This window comes from Pleurodeles waltl, chromosome 9 (genome assembly GCF_031143425.1).
Source record: "Pleurodeles waltl isolate 20211129_DDA chromosome 9, aPleWal1.hap1.20221129, whole genome shotgun sequence".
In the NCBI taxonomy this organism is placed as follows: Eukaryota; Metazoa; Chordata; class Amphibia; order Caudata; family Salamandridae; genus Pleurodeles; species Pleurodeles waltl.
The window spans coordinates 478150777-478167716 of record NC_090448.1 but is presented as its reverse complement, the minus strand read 5'-3'; positions in this window follow the sequence as shown (position 1 = coordinate 478167716).

The following is a 16940-nucleotide window of genomic DNA, read 5'->3' as shown; positions in this document are numbered from 1 at the left end:
TATTTCAATGATGATGACTACGTTTACATATGGTACTTGCATCCACTCTGTTGTTGGAAAGACAGAGGGCTGGATCTAGAGTTTGGCAGAAAGGGTACTCCTTCACAAAAGTGGAGTACCCTGTCCACCAAATTGACAATCTGACTGCTCTACTTATGGCCTGATTAAGAGCGGGTTGTTATTTTCTTACTCCTGCATGAAACCCCTGTTTGCGCAGGTTCGAAATTACAAGTTGAGTGTTATTTAACACATCAGATGCGTATTGAATGTGTTAAATACCTCAACCTTCATTACATTTCGGCAGGTTTAAGCTGCCAAAATATAATAGGGGAAAGCATACAGTGCTTGCCATGTCAAGCGGATTTTGGTGTGTTAAACACCAAAATATGCATGTTATGGCCCAGAAACTCATAATAAGTGCTATTTATAACACCCTATAAATAACATACCCCATGGTATCGTTATTTATTAGGCGCAATAAATAGAACCTATACTAGTAATCAGGCTCTGAGGGGGATATTTATACTCTGTTTGCACCGAATTAGCGTAATTTTTTTTTCTCTCAAATTCGGTGCAAAACTATCTCCGTATTTATACTTTGGTGCTAGACCCGTCTAGCGCCAAATTTATGGAGTTAAAGTCATTTTTTGGAAGTGGAGACCTACCTTGCCTTAATGAGATGCAAGGTAGGCGTTCCCATGCAAAAAATGACTCTATGGCCTTAACGCCATATTTAGGGGCATATTTATACTCTGCGGCATATTTATACTCTGTTTGCACCAAATGAGCATCATTTTTTTTACTCTAATTCGATGCAAAACTAACTCCATATTTATACTTTGGTGCTAGAACCATATAGCACCAAGACCCTGATTTATACTTTTTTTGCGCCGCATTAACGTCATTTTTTGATGAAAAAGTGGTGCAAACTTACAAAATATTGGCCCTTATTTATACTTTTTGCTGCAAAACTGCACTTACTCAGTTTTGCACCCAAAACGTTTAGCACTGGATTGCACCATTTCTGTGCCCCAGACGGGTACCATATTTATGGAATGGTGCAAGCCGATGCAAAGGGTAGGCTAGAGTAAAAAAAAAATGACTTTAGTCGGGAGGGGCTGGCAGTGTAGAAGAAGAAGGTTTTAGCACCAAAAATGACTTTAGGCAGGTTAGAGTAAAAAAAAATGACTCTAACCAGATTATCGTCATTTTATGGTGCTAAACCTACCATGCCACATGACTCCTGCCTTAGAAAAGGCAGGAGTCATGCCCACCACCCCAATGGCCAGCACAGAGGACAAGGGTCCCCCAGGCATGGACATTGCACCCTGTGCCATGTATGGTGGCCCATTTCAGGGCCCCCCATGGCACTTTCAAAAATAAAATGCAATCTTACCTGTACTTACCTGGGATGGGGTCCCCCATCCTCCGCAGTCCCTCTGGTGTGGGTGGGGGTTCCCCTGGGGCCTGGGGAGGGCACCTATAGGCTTATTCCATGGTGTTCCACCATGGAAACAGGCCCACAGGTCCCCTAACGCCTGCCCTGACCCAGGCTTTAAAAAATGGGGCAAAGCAAGTTTTGTCCCATTTTTTTACCCCTCCTCCCTCCCTTGCACCATTTTTGCATGGGAGTATAAATATGGCGTTAAGGCCATAGATCCATTTTTTGCATGGGAACGCCTACCTTGCATCTCATTAAGGCAAGATAGGTTTTCACTTCCACAAAATGACTTTAACTCCATAAATTTGGTGCTAAACTGGTCTAGCACCAAAGTATAAATATAGAGTTAGTTTTGCACCGAATCGGAGTAAAAAAAATGATGCTAATTCAGTGCAAACAGAGTATAAATATGCCCCTTAGCGTCAAAAAATTATGCTAATCTGGTTAGAGTCATTTATTTTGACTCTAACCTGCCTAATGTCATTTTTTTTTACGCTAGCCTAACATTTGCACCGGCTTGCACCATTCAATAAATATGATGCCCAGCTGGTGCTAAAAAATGGTGCAAGCCGGTGCAAAACTTTTAGGTGCAAAACTGCGTTAGTGCAGTTTTGCACCAAAAAGTATAAATAAGTCCCTTAGTGTCATGCATGCCATCATAATTCCAATGGTGGTGCTTCTGCTGGCCCCAAAGGATTTGGGGCAGTCGGTGTAGGTCTATCAGACCATATGCACCTTTTAGAGCCAATTGTCCAATCTACTTTATTTTTCAGACCAGGACCTCAAGAGAAATGTACCTCCACCCTCCCTGACAGACAACAGATCACCTGCCCATGTAGAGATGCAGGGAAATTTTCTCCCCCAGATTTTGGAGTGAGGGGGGACACTGGGGACGGGGGGGGTTGAGGGGACAGAAGGATTTTCCCGCTCATCTCCACCATTTGAAAGACCACAAGCAAGGGAAAGCTCTACCTATAAAGGCAATGCTCTTGACCTACTGACCTGCAGTCACCTACAGAGCACCATCAAAGCATCCTGTTAAAGCTGCTTGCAGCCTCCAGCTGTAAGATCAAAGGGCAAGGAGAAGAAACCTGCATTTTCTGTCTGCGTCCTGCCCAAGCTATTGAGAACGACCGGGGATCTTCATGAAATATCTAGTGCCCAGCCCCTTCTCAGCACTAACCTACCCACAATTTGAATTTGACCCTGCGGAGCATAGAGAAAGCTGCAACGCCGGTGGTGCTTGTTCCCAGGAGAAGATGGGGTGCATGAGCCAGAACAACAGGTGAGATTAATAACTATAGCCACACTTTATTAAAAAGGAGCAAAATGGGGTGAAGGATGTCAGGCCAATTGTGTTAGGGAATCTGGTATTAACTTTCGCAGTGCAATGACCAAAGCATGATACACTACAAAAACCCCGGGTCTATCACAAAAGTAGAAAGGAGAAAGAAAAACGGAAGAAGAAAGGTCCAGCTAACAAGATGTCATCCTATTAAATTCCCTCAACCACCAAAGATGGTTACCTGCCACTGAACCTCAAAAATCTTTTACCTGTACCCACCTGTGAATCCTAAAACCCCTTAGCCCCTTTGTTTCTAACCACACCTGACCCTAAAAACCCCTTACCTGCCATTACCTCGACCCACCTCCGAACCCCAAAACTCCCTTGGCACCATTTACCTCTTTCCTCCCCTGAACCTTAAAAAAACCCTTACTGCTCTTTACCTCTACCAGCCACTGAACCTCAAAAACCCTTTACCTATATGTGCCCAAACCTAAAATCCCTTAGCTCCTTTACTTCTACCCACACATCAACCCTAAAAACACCTTGCGTGCCTTCATCTCTACCCACCACTGAAGCCTAAAACCATCTTACCTTCCTTCACCTCTACCAGCCTGAACCCTGAAAAATACTAGCCTCCCTTTACCTCTACCTGCCCCTGAATCCTAAAAAACCCTTACCTCTTTACCTCTACCCACCCCTGAACCATAATACCCCATTGGCAAGCCTTACCTTTTCCCTCCACTGAACCTTAAAACTCCTTTACTTCCTTTTACCTCTACCAAACCCTTAAACTTAAAAGCTTTTACATCCCTTTACCTCTACCTCCCACTAAACCCTAAAATCCACTTACCTCCCCTAACTTCTACCTGCATCTAAATCCAAAAAGCCCCTTACCTCTCTTTATCTCTACCCACCCCTGAACTCTAAAACCCCCTTGGATCCCTTTCCTCCTGTGAACATTAAAAAGAAAACCTTACCTCTCTTTACCTCTACCTGCCACTGAACCTCTTAAACCCTTTACCTGTACCCACCCCTGAACTTTAAAACCCATTACCTCCCTAATCTCTCCAACCCCAGAACCATAGAAACCCCATACCTCCCTTTATTGCTACCCACCCCTTAACCCAAATAAACTCCTTACCTCCATTTACCTCTACCCATCCCTGAACCATAGAAACCCCTTACCACCCTTTCCCTCTACCCACCCAAGAGCGTAAAACATCCCTAAAACCCTTTACTCTGCCCATCCATGAACCCTAAAAAACCCTTGGCATCCTTTACCTCTTTCCTCCCCTGAACCCTAAAAACCCCTTACCCCCTTTACCTTTACCCCGCCAACCTTAAAAACTCATTACCTTTCTTTACCTCTACTCACCACTGAAGCCTAAAATCATCTTACCGCCATTTACCTCCACCCACCCCTGGACCCTTAAAACCTCTTACCTCCCTTTACCTCTATAAACCCTGAACCCTAAAAACCCATAACCTCACTTTATCTCTTCCTCCCTGAATCATAAAAAAACCTTACTTCCCTTTACCACTACCTGCCTCTAATCCCGAAAACAATCCTGTAAAAAAACTGGGTTATTATCTCTGGGGGAAGGGCAAGTAGCCATCTCAATTAATAATTACAGTTTTTGTCAGGGTAAACCATTAAAGTCACCAATTAATAATCCAGAGCTCACCACAAGTACCTCTGGCAGAGAGCAAATAAGCTTTACTCAGAGACAATGCGAAAAGTATTTATGCAGTACTAAAACAGTAATAATGTTGAAATGCAAAACAATAAAACTCCCATAATGATTTAGAAACAGAGTAAAATTGAATACAATTACATCAACATGACAAAAATCAAATGAGGGGAACTAGAGATATGAATGTTTGAAGTGTTAACTAAAAATGGAGCCAAGAAGCACAAAATGCCAATGATAGTCATGGTAGCCTGGGACATAAGCGCAATTTGGCTCTGACCGCGATGCAGCGCAGGTTGGATGCACCAACAAGGTTTGTCCTGTCAAAGATTTTACCTTTTTACTTTAGTGTTTCAAGTCCTAATCCACCACAGCAATACACGTCTCAATCCCCCAAGACACCAGGGGAGGCAGTTAGAGACTCACAAGATGGCAGGCAGAGACCAGTTGAGGTTGAGGTGCCACTGATCGGCTTGGCAGCTGAAGAAAGGTTTCTTGGAGATTGTTGTATCCCTGTAGCTTGAGCCATTGGTCAGTCTTATGGAGATTGGAGTCTACTTCTTTGCCTTGGTACAAGAAGGAGCAGGTCAAGTGCATTAGGGCTCTTCTCAGGTCTCAGACAGCACGTTCAGTCTTCTTCTGAACTTCCACAGGTCAATGAGTTTTCAGAGCCGGGTTGCTGGAGAATTCATATGTACGCCTGGCTCAAGCTTGTGTGTGAAAATGACACTTGGGGATGCGCTAAACAATGAAGAAAAGGTCTCAGGGCTAACCCTACCCACTTTGGTCATTTTCAAGATGGCTGAAGCCTTCGGCCTCACTAAACTTGGACTTTGAGGTCTGGAGTGTGCATAGTGAGAGTACTAGTGTAATCCCAGTGTCCTCCCACATCTAACACCAAAATCCAGTTTTAGGCAGTTCCTGTGCCTCCCACCAAACACAGAGCAGAATTATGGTCAAATCAAAGCTGAGCTTTCAGCAACCAGGCAGTGGATACGCACAACATGTTGTGGCATTCTCTTTCTGTTCTTTGAAGTACATCCTAAATGTTATATGTTAAACCCCGGCAGAGGTGTCAAGCAGGATGTGACATTCAAGGAAAATTTGACACTCTAAAGTCAAAGAGGATGCCTACAGCCCCACCTCAGGGCTGGCCCTAAACCGGTTGTGGGGAAGCTTTCCCTCTCACTGGGGTTGGTGCCTGGCTAACTAGAAGGACAAAAAGGGAGGCAGGTCCAGTTGTGGGATTCATCTGCCTTTGACAGTGGAGAGCCCTTTGAAGTGCACCAAGGCTCTGGTCACAGCCCCCAGGCAATGCTGTCAAGGGGAGGACAACACCTCCCCAAGGGCAAGTCTCATTGTTACTATACTGGAAGCAGTTTACACCTTACCACATGGCAGCAACAAAGTTGCCAGGTGACTGTTGAATAGTTATAGAAAGTCCTCCAGAGGCATTAGGTGGGCAAATTGTAATTTTTCAAAAGTACCTTTTCCATGCTAATTAGACAAAGTTCAGCTTTACCATTAAATTTGATTTTGTTTAACTATTAAACAGAGTCCTTAAAATATTTTTCTAACTTTTAGCAATCTGAAATTAGCATTATAAGGTGTTATAAGGTAATCCCGGGTTCCCCTATGGAAGCAACCGACCTCGCTGCAGTGAAAATAGCTGTTATGCTTTTTGACTGTGTTGCATGGGCTCTCATTATCCTAATGAGCCTGCTGGATTCGGGCGGGAGCATCACCTGAATCATGGGGAACTGAGTCCAATCCCACACCATGTGACTTCTGTTGGCCTAATCTGTTTCGAGCCAACTAGAAGCTTCTCTTCTCTGCCCAAGAGCAGGGACGATTCGTAGCATTAGGGTGCATGACCTAATGACTTTTCAGGGAAATCGTGGTATATCAGATCTCATCCTTTTCTTTCAGTTACATTAGTCCCACACAATGCAAAGTCAAACAGAGGCAGAAAATGGTTCAATAACATTTATTGAAACAACTGCGTCTTAGATAAAATGGCATTAATTGCAATAATTAGAATGATGAAACGCGCTAGAACCAAAATGGTGACACGAAAAGTGAAACACAGGAAAAGTCCCACTATACTGTCACTATGCGCAATATATGCGGTTCCTACCTAAGCTATGTTAGGGCACAGATTGATAAGCCCTAATCCACCCTTCCGGATTCTCCCCTGGGAAGACATCACCTCCCCATACCCCAGCAAGGAAGCCTGGTGTCTACAGAGACACCATCCCCATGTAGGCCATGGAACCGGTAGTCTCAGCAAGCAGCTGTAGTAAAGTCAATCAACATGCAGACGTGGTTATCTGGCTGGAATCTCCCTCTAACGTGCATGGTAAAGAGAAGTGTTTTTCTAATAAAACAGCTGATGTTCTGAGAAAATGTCTCCATGTAAGGATGTGTCTGTTTCTGTTGGAGATGTAGTGTACCACTTTGCCGGCAACCCTGTCTCATTGCAACCTCGAGGAAAGCACAAAGTGAAAAGAATGTCTTACTAAGTGACGCAATGCTTACCTAGGCAAAAGAACAACTACATAAAGAAAGAAAAACAGCACCACAAATGTGGCTGATTTTGAAATAATAAAAATGAAGCAGAATAAAATGTAACTGGGCTAAAGGGCAGAAGCGGAAGGCCTAGTTGCTAAAATAACATGCCTAGAGACATTACTAAAATGGCTATACAACACCCTCCCCTTATCAGTTTAAAGGTGGCAAAAAAAAACTATTATTAAAAATATAAAAGCAACTAAAATGATATTCCTTAACACATATATATATAAATCAATAATGACAATTTAAAAGACACTTGAGTATGTAAAATTTTGGAAGGGGTCAATTTAAAATGTCACCAGTGGCACCAATAGAACCACATTTTAAAAGTCAATGTCATTTTTTAAATCTCCAATTATATCTGGGACAATTGAAGCAAGGAAATGTTTAACTTCAGCAGGTGGTAATGTGACCAAATCATTGCCAAGGAAAACCAAAGAGCACTCATTTTCCAAAGCCTGAGCTCCATACGAGGCAGCAACATTCCGTGTTGTGCCCAAAGTTAAGTCAAGAGCTGCATGAGCCATGAAAGGCAACTCATAGACAGCTTCCCACAGCAAATGCACCATCAACACGCATGTCTGGTAATGAACCCTCAGCAAGAACATAAACAGATCAGTGTCCAATGAAAGTAAGCGCCGTGTAGAAAGACAAACTTTCGGTGCACATTTGAAAAGAAACCAGAGGCATCGAAACACGGGCTGCACACAATCCAAAACCGGTCTGAAGGACAGAGACCATTTGCACTCCAGTGCTGCCAGGAGGGGTGCTCTGGAATACTGCATGCGTTCATGATACAGTTGGGTTGATGGAAGTGCTTTCAGTCTTCATTGTTGTGAAGGACAGCCATTGCAAATAAAATACAGCATCAGCAAAATGCCACCTGTTACAGCCAAAGTAATTAGAAATCCCACCAAAATAACTGAAAATATCGAGTGTATGGCTAAAGGTATTAAGCCAAATATAGAGTAGAAGGTGTGAACAAAACCAGAATCAACAGCCTTAAAGAAATGCACAATCTCAGTAGTACTGGATGCATTACATTTGTCCCACAAGTTCACCAAAGTGACTTGGAAGGTTTGTATTTAAAAGGGACTGTATTTCTGCAGATGATCTTACAACTTGAAGCACATAGGTCTCTCACACAGATGTAAGCACCACATATCTTTGAAACAATAAAGCCTTTAGTCTGCTCAACTTGTCCAAATTCACATTTGAAGTAACAATGTGATGCCAAATATCTGCTAATTTTGTCTGTTTTGTAGGAGCAAAATAACATTCTCACAACAGGTGACAATTTGGGAGACCCAAATGACGTAAGCAATTCTGGCTCGCATCCCACAACAGCTCGCACTGTTAAGAAGCACATTGCTTCCATTAGAGAACACCTGGAACGCAGGTCTAATCAATGGGACTGGAACTCCCTTCAAATAGCAAGCTAAGTTTGCTGCTGAAGCTTTACAGGCTTGTGCAAGAACAGCTGCTTCCAAACCACCAAATGGCTCACAGAAGTCTCACATTCAATGCTGTCAAGAAAGACCCCATTCATGCCATTAAAACTTTTGTGCAAAAAGGGAAGCTCCCACACCTCATGGATGTAACTATCTCCTAGCCTTTGATATCTACCTAAAGGAATGTGTTTCAAGCAGGATGTAAATTGTAGTGTTGAAATAGGCAGAAGAACCACCCCCATGTATTAACCATTCTGCAGATGGTATTTCAGCCACAGTAAAAGGCAACTTTTCAAATTTCTCGATGTTTAACATCACATAAGTCATTTCTTTCTTAGCCATTTATTGTTGCTGTTACGTCAAATGAAATGTTGAAAAAATGTCCCTTGCGCTACTGTGTTTCCAGGGAACGCGACCAGATTTCAGTGTCTGTAGTGTCCAACCCAACTGTTTAATGGACCTTAGCTGACTCTGTGCAAAGTGAGATGTAATTCTTACAACCTGGACAATCTCTACTGCAGAAGAAACAATGTTGTTTAAAGTGCATATGTGGTCAGATATGATGTCAATCCTATTTTCTACAACGGCTAATGCTTTCTGTAAATTTTTCTGATCTATTTGCCTTAACTGGGCAGCAGCTTCTTGTTGGGAAAGTTTCCAAATTTCATTAGAGACTGCATATAAGAAGCGTTTTTTACGTTGTCTTCTGGGGCCTAACAGGAAATCCTGCACATCTGTGTTGTTAGTCAAGAGACTGAGGTGTTGTTTAACAACATCTAGTGAGGAACCTTTTAACCATTGCTAGCATAATTTCCCTATACTGTATCTTGTTACTATACCCAAATGTTCTGATGACACATATTGAGGGTCTGGCCTATTTGTTCTAAAACCTCCTGTGGAGTTTACGAAACGTGCATGACAACCATGTGAGTCTACTGTCCACAAAAACCACACACCAGGATGTGAAAATAATGTGTTAAATGTTTCATTTTGGGTCCATTCATCAAGCTGATCTTCAGTTGCATTAATGTATTTTTGCCATTTGTAAAATTTAGCCGGGGCAGGGATGCTGGGCGCATTCAAGTCCCTAATTTTTGTACAATTTTATTAAAAAATGTAATTTGAACAGGTATAAGGCATACTCTAAATAAAGCTTCCTTTCCCCTTATCTGCCAACCTTTAGTTTCCCACACACTTTTTAAGTTAATCGACTTCACCCAGTATTCATAGCCTTCAATAGCCAACCGGGAAACAAGGGAATCAGAAAAAAACATTTTGGTATCAGTTAATAAGATATGTTGCATTTCCATCACTGGCAATTTAAAATAATACAATTCAGCATTTGTAACATTGTGCCCAGACAAATATGCAAACTTTTCAGAATATGTTTTGGAACTCCTCACTGGTGGAGTTAGACAGTGTTCTCATTGTGTAATTAAGTCTTTGGGGGACTTTCCCTGTGAATGTAATGATGTAAATAATAATTATAATAGAACATATCACCGTAGTTTCAGACATCATAAAAATCAACTGTTTTTACATGCAAATCATCAGAAACAACTCCAGGTGTTATCACATTGTTCATGGAAGGTTTAAATACATATGGAATTTGAATAACCTCTGTCGGGCCGTATATATCCAAGGGTACTTTATCCCAAACAATCACATCAGGAATTGGTATGGCTGAAATGTTCACTAGGGACAAGTCTCTGCAGACTTTATGAGAGGAAAAATTTGGTTTTAGGACCTCATCCACCAGTTCAACTGTAGAGCATTCAGGAAGGTAATGACCCTGTATTAGTAAGAAAAAGAAAATGAAAAACCCAATCCAAAGAAGGAAGGCAAGTACAATCAGTAAGAGCCACAAATAGTTCCATGGAAGAATAAAATAGTTAATTTTGAGCCAAATTATCAGCGTACGTCGTCTTGACTGTTCTGTTGCAGAAGAGGTAGGTAAGTCGGAAAAAGTGTCATTGACGTCAGCAAAGTATCCAGAAGCAGTTTGTGCAAAAACTGGAGCCGTCTTTGGACAAGGGGAGCTGGCAGAAGTCTCTCTTGGTGGTTCACAGAAGACTGTTCCATCTGTTTGTATAGAATTTGAGCAGAATCGGTAAATATTGTTGACATAGATTGTCGCAGGAGAAGTTAATGGGACTAATGAAAGATCATTTTCCACCCTCCACAAACTCGGAGAGGTGTCTGCATTGCTGCTCAAAACCGGTAGAGAAACATCCTGGTCTGTAGTGAGAGGGATCCAGGTGCTATCCAGGAGCTCTAGGTCTGTTGTGCAGGATCGGCAATATGGTGTAGCTTCACATTATCGATGGATAAAAAGCGGTTTTCTTTGGAACCAGGCAGCGCCGGTAGAATAACAGTTCTGGTACCCTGTATTCCCAGGACTGGAACCAGTGCACAATAGGAAGGACCAAACTTCTTTTTTACAACAATCTTTTTATACACTTGATCCCCAACTTTAGGAATCCAACCAGTTGGTGTTATTGGTGCATCCCCAACTCCCCAGGAGGTGGCACTGGCAGATAGGTTGTTGTCGCAGAACTGTTGTAAGTCCTGCAAGACAGTGACATGTTCCTTTATGCCAAAAGGTGCCTCTGCCGCCTCCGCACCAGGACCATCAAGATCTGGAACATACAATTGTGTTCTGAAAAGGCACTCATATGGGGCACACCTTCCAAGGGACCTTCTCTACAGAGTAAGTGCTCTCTGGACTCCATACAGGTAATTAAGCCAACTACGACCTGTGTCTAATACTCTAGCTGTTAAGGATTGCTTTAAATCATGGTTTCTTTGCTCCACAACACTATGGGGGTCATTCCGAACCCGGCGGGCGGCGGAAGCCGCCCGCCTGGCGGGAACCGCCAAAAGACCGTACCGCGGTCAAATGACCGCAGCGGTCATTCTGACTTTCCCGCTGGGCCGGCGGGCGACCGCCAGAAGGCCGCCCGCCGGCCCAGCGGGAAAGCCCCAGCAACGATGAAGCCGGCTCCGAATGGAGCCGGCGGAGTTGCTGGTGTGCGACGGGTGCAGTGGCACCCGTCGCGATTTTCAGTGTCTACGTTGCAGACACTGAAAATCATTATTGGGCCCTGTGAGGAGGCCCCTGCACTGCCCATGCCACTGGCATGGGCAGTGCAGGGGCCCCCAGGGGTCCCACGACACCCGTTCCCACCATCCTGTTCCTGGTGGTATTTACCGCCAGGACCAGGATGGCGGGAAGGGGGTCGTAATCCCCATGGCGGATTCCTTGGGCCAGGGGTAAACCGGCGGGAAACTGCCGGTTGCCCTTTTCTGACCGCGGCTTTACCGCTGCGGTCAGAATGGCCCAGGAAGCACCACCAGCCTGTTGGCGGTGCTTCCGCGGTCCCCGGCCCTGGCTGTCATGGACCGCCAGGGTCGGAATGATCCCCTATATCCCTCCAGAAGATATGGAGACAAATAATACAGTTTGACCCCTAACTAAGTCATGGTGTCCCTAAATGCCCTTGAGGCAAATTCAGGGCCCTGGTCCGAGTGGAAAGCCCCAACTGCATATGTGCGATAAAGACATGCAAATCTTAAATAACAGTTCAAGCATCAGCTGATCATTGTGGCCATACCCATAGAATTCTGGAGCATGAGTCAACAGCAACTAGGATATATATGTATGCACCATCAGGTGTCAGGGGACCACAATGGTCCAGGTATACACATTAAGGATGACAGTACTTTTGTCTGTAGGCGACTATGCCTATCCTACAACAAATCGCAACCGTTGTCCAAACCTTACCGGCTCACTAGCAGCACCAAAAACATAATAGTAAAAGGTGATTTGTGGCAGCCTTTATGCATGGACTCGAGAATAAGACATCTCATGGAATGTCGTGGTTAAACGGAGATTACCCCTTTCTCACAGATATATCATGTCTCATACAAACACAGGCAATGACGAAGATGCAGTAAAGTTTCAATAGTTTTTATTTAATACAACTGCAATTTGAGATATGTTGCATGGGCTGCAATGATTAGGATAGTGCAAAAAACAGAATTGTGAAGACAAGAGTCATTATTACAAAGACCCCCACTATCTTGCAATGCATGTAAAAAGACATATGAGATGTAATATGCCCTAATATCCTAATGTGATAGGCCTAACCTCCTACCTAAAGGATAGCTGGGTTTGCTAAACCTAATCTGCCAATGTCATGTCCATGAGAGGAGCCCCCAACCCTCGTTACCTTGGAATGAGGTCTATATCTCAGACTCTTCAGGGATACGAAGACTGGGTCAGCGTCAAGACGACGTGCAGCATCGGTATCAGCGATGGTGGCGATGCCCTCTGGTCGGAATCCCTCTGATTATCTGTCTAAAGTGCAATGTATTTATACAGATCTACCAGGACCCCTGACATATGTGTGTTCCCAAACAATAGATAACAGACATGCTTGGGACGGCAATTATTATAAACAAATCCCTCAAAAGTATAGAGAGGGAAAATCCCTAAGTGTGAACACCTAGTGTTTGCTTGTTGTTGTTGCTTAATCTTGACGCCTTAGCGCAGTGGCACTGATAATGCAAAGCATAACAAGTGGCCTAACTATAAACAAGGCAGCCATCTTAGATGAATTAAATAATTAAAGTTGCTAATAAAGAGGAAGCTAAGTAGGTTAAAAGCCACTAGGTAAAGGGGGCATAAGTCTGCAAGCCAAAGGCTAAGCTAACTCCTGTAATCCCATTAAAAAAACTAGGATTCACTACAGACTTATTGTGGAGGGTTGTTGGAAATTAGGAGTGGTGTCTGTGGTGGGCGTTTGACGGTGGAACCTTTTATTTGCTGGTAGATGCCACAGCAAAGGACATACTACTTGGTCTGTTTGTAGAGACCTGGCCACCAGTAGTGTGCTTGTAATAATTAAATAGTAGCTACCAGACCAGCATGGGCAGGAGCAGCTATCTCATACTCTGCTCTGATCAACTCAGGTCTTTGATCTTGGTTGGGGATCACAAGATCACCCACCCCTGGTGTTGTTACTAAGGCAGTATTGATGCTAGATATGCGGCAGGAATATTTAGCATGGTATACCTTTGGCATGGCTTGCTTTAGCCTAAGCTTTCACGGCAGCCAGTGTTTCATCATCCAACCTAGCCCATGAACAAGTTATTGCAGCAACAGAAGCTGTAGCTACAGCTGCCTTGGCTGTTTCATCAGCCAAGGTATTGCCAATAACGTGTACTCCAACACATTGATGTCTCAATATCTGAACTACATGGACATTGGGTAGCGTTTCCTTCAGATCTGCTACTTTCCCCCACAGGAGACTGTGTTTGATGGTGTTGCCCTTTGAATCTCTGAACCCATTCTGGCTCCAGTAATGCAGATATTCATTGATGGACTTGACACAATAGTAGGAATCACAGACAATTAATGTTAACTGTTCTGGATCCAAGTGTTCCAGTGCATCACCAGACCCTTGAGCTCTGCGAACTGTGCAGTGCAGTCCCCTAAGGTCTGCACGTAAGTGTGTTGTGAATGGATTCCACCATCTTTCATGTAGCCACTGAGGATCGCGCATACAGCAGAGTATTGATGTTTAGTTGCTACTGCGGGCTGGGCTTAGCCATCAGTGTATATAATTATTTGATACTGTTCAATAGGCAATGTGTTTGCAAGAACAGCATATTCAAGTTCCTACTGTAAAAAATCTTGAGTTTGTAATTTTGGGTCAAAAACAGTCAACATCAGTGGCCATCAGAGATGTTGCCAATCCAATGTGAATGTAGTGCCTTAGCATTAGGAACGCTGGCTTTGGTAACAGCCTCAAGGGCTGGGATAGGAGATACAACAATGATGCGTGTTCCTGGCCCAGAAGTGTCTGTTTAATGACAGCCATCTGAAAAGCAGTCAGAATTTTTACTGTGAGAGCAAAGCATTGTTCAGCTGTGGAATACAAATGTGATTTGTATGCAATAGGGACGGAATCACCCTTATTGAATGTTACATAGGTAAAACCAATGGCACCAGCAATTGCTCTGATGACCAAATGATTTTTGCTGCCCCTTGTGTGTAAGTGTTTAGCTGCAATCATGTCGTGTTGCAATGCTCTGAGAATGCGTGTATGTTCGACTGTCCAATATTTGTTTGAAAAGTCAGGATGTATTAAGTCCTATAATGGTTTAATGAATTGTGCATAATCTGGAATGCATGTTCTACCAAAGTTTAAAAAGCCCAACAATGACTAGAGCTTTTTGATAGTGTTTGGTGGTTGTAGTTGTTCACATTTTTCTAAAAATTGGGAGTGCTAGGTTCTTACCTTCATCTGATTGTTCGGATCCCAAGAACAGGACACAAAGGAAGGCATTTTTTAAAAATTTAATTTGTAGCCTAATTCAACAAATCCAGCAACACTGTAGGCCACCCGCCTTACATGTTGTATGAGATCATCATCCGTAAGGTAGATATCGTCTACGTAGGACAACGCCTCAGGGTCAATGTTGTGTAAAATTGAAGTAACACGAGCTGAAAAAAATCTGGGACTGGTTTCATACCCTTGTGGAAGACTGCATTTTTTTCTCTGAGACCCTAAGGCACTGAAACGTTTGAAGTCCCTACTTTCAGATGCTATATTTTGTCAGAAAAACCCATTGGAACTATCCAGGATTGTTTTGTATTTTTTGCACACTATATTGTTTTTAAGTGCATACTATGTATATTTTGTATGGCAAATGTGCATGTATGACTGTTTAAATGTCTGTAATCTATGACTATTCCATAAGAAAGGCCCAGTTCAGCTATGGGGAACAACAGATTGTTCATTGGTGAGACACAGCGTTCTATTACCCCTGGTGCTCTAGCTGTGTGACGATTTCCCTCATGGGTGCCCTAGCTTCATGCTTTATTGGATATTGGGGTTGAGGATGGGATCAAATTGGTATTATGTGGTAGGGGAAACTTTTAACCCACCCTACGTGGTCGCAAAATAAAGCGGGTGCCTGCACCTACGCCCAATCAATGGCGTAAGCTTCCCTGAGCTCTCTGGGAACAAGGGGCGAAAAAGAGGGTTCAATTACCGTGTGGGAGATAACGGACAAATTCTGGTGGACAATCCTTTTTGGCCAGTAAGATATCATAAATGGTAATGATGTGATCCCAAAAGATGGTTTCTATTGTGCGCTCAATGTTCCCTTCTAATTGTAATTTTAGTTTTTACATCCTATCGGGCGAGGAGATACACATGTCCGTAGTCTCGACTTGTAAGAAGTCATTGGTTGCTTTAAACCTCTAGATGCTCTTGAAGATTCTGATGAACTATTGTGACCTCTGCTGAGCTGTCTAGCAGTGCCAGTGCCCACTTACTGTTCTTCAGTAAAGCTCTCATCATGATTGATATTTTGTATAGAAATCGCTGCCACCTTTTTTCTTTTTGAATTGGGGCTTTTGTTGGGGAAGTTTCTCTTCTTTTTTTAACAGAAACGTCTGACAAGTGTTGTGAGTCCTTTCTCAGTTTTACATACTCAGTTTGCTGCTCTGACCGCCCACCTCTCTCACTGCATTTATCGAGTCCTGAAAGGAATGATATTGGCATGTATCAGTATATTGATATCTATCTGGCATTTTTATATTATCTCTATTTCTAAAATTGTAGCGATTTTGAGGGGTCTCTGAATGCAAAGATTTTCTCCTTTCTTTTTTACGTGTTTGTTTTTATTTATTCCAGCATTTTTAAGAACCCTCAGGTGCTTGCTTGGTTATATCCTTATTGGATTTGCCCTGTAATTGTGGTTTAATAGGTCTGGCTCCCAGACTATCTCAACCAATGTTAGAGTAGGTCTCGGGGGTAATCTTCAGGAGCTTGCATTCTTGATCCTGTGCAGGAACGTACCACAGCCGCATGCGCATTGCTAGCGCAACTGCTTCCCCTTTAAGATTACTTAAAATAATTGAAGATACTGTGGCAAAATTGCCCATTAGTTGCATCCCCAAGTCCAGGGCAGCCCCGTATTCATCTTGAATTAGTTTTAACATCTCTGGAAGATTGGCAAGAGTCGGTGTACCATGTGCGGTTATATACCTTGCCCCAAGTATTGCAGTTATCTACTGTGGAACCATCCCAAATGGCAAGCACATAGTGAGTATTCTGTTTGTCCTGAAGTCCCGTATGGGGAAAAACTGCTTCCAGTGCATTTATTTTTTGAGCTAACCAATACAGAATCTCCTCCAGTTTGGCGGGTACTTTACCCATGATCGAATGTACAGTATCAGGGTTAATGCCGGGTGGGACTGCATGTGGATTCACTGGGGCAGCATGTGCTGGGTTAGTAATTAATGTCTGCATTACAAACTGTACTAACAGTCTGTATATTGCAGTAAGCTTACAAGAGGCGAGACTCAGCTACCGCCAAGGGTGCTGCTTCAGGATGCGGTGTATAAGTGGCCAATAAAGGCCAGTTAGGACCATCATTGCTCAGAGGACCTATTCTAACATGTAATATTGTGTGTGGTA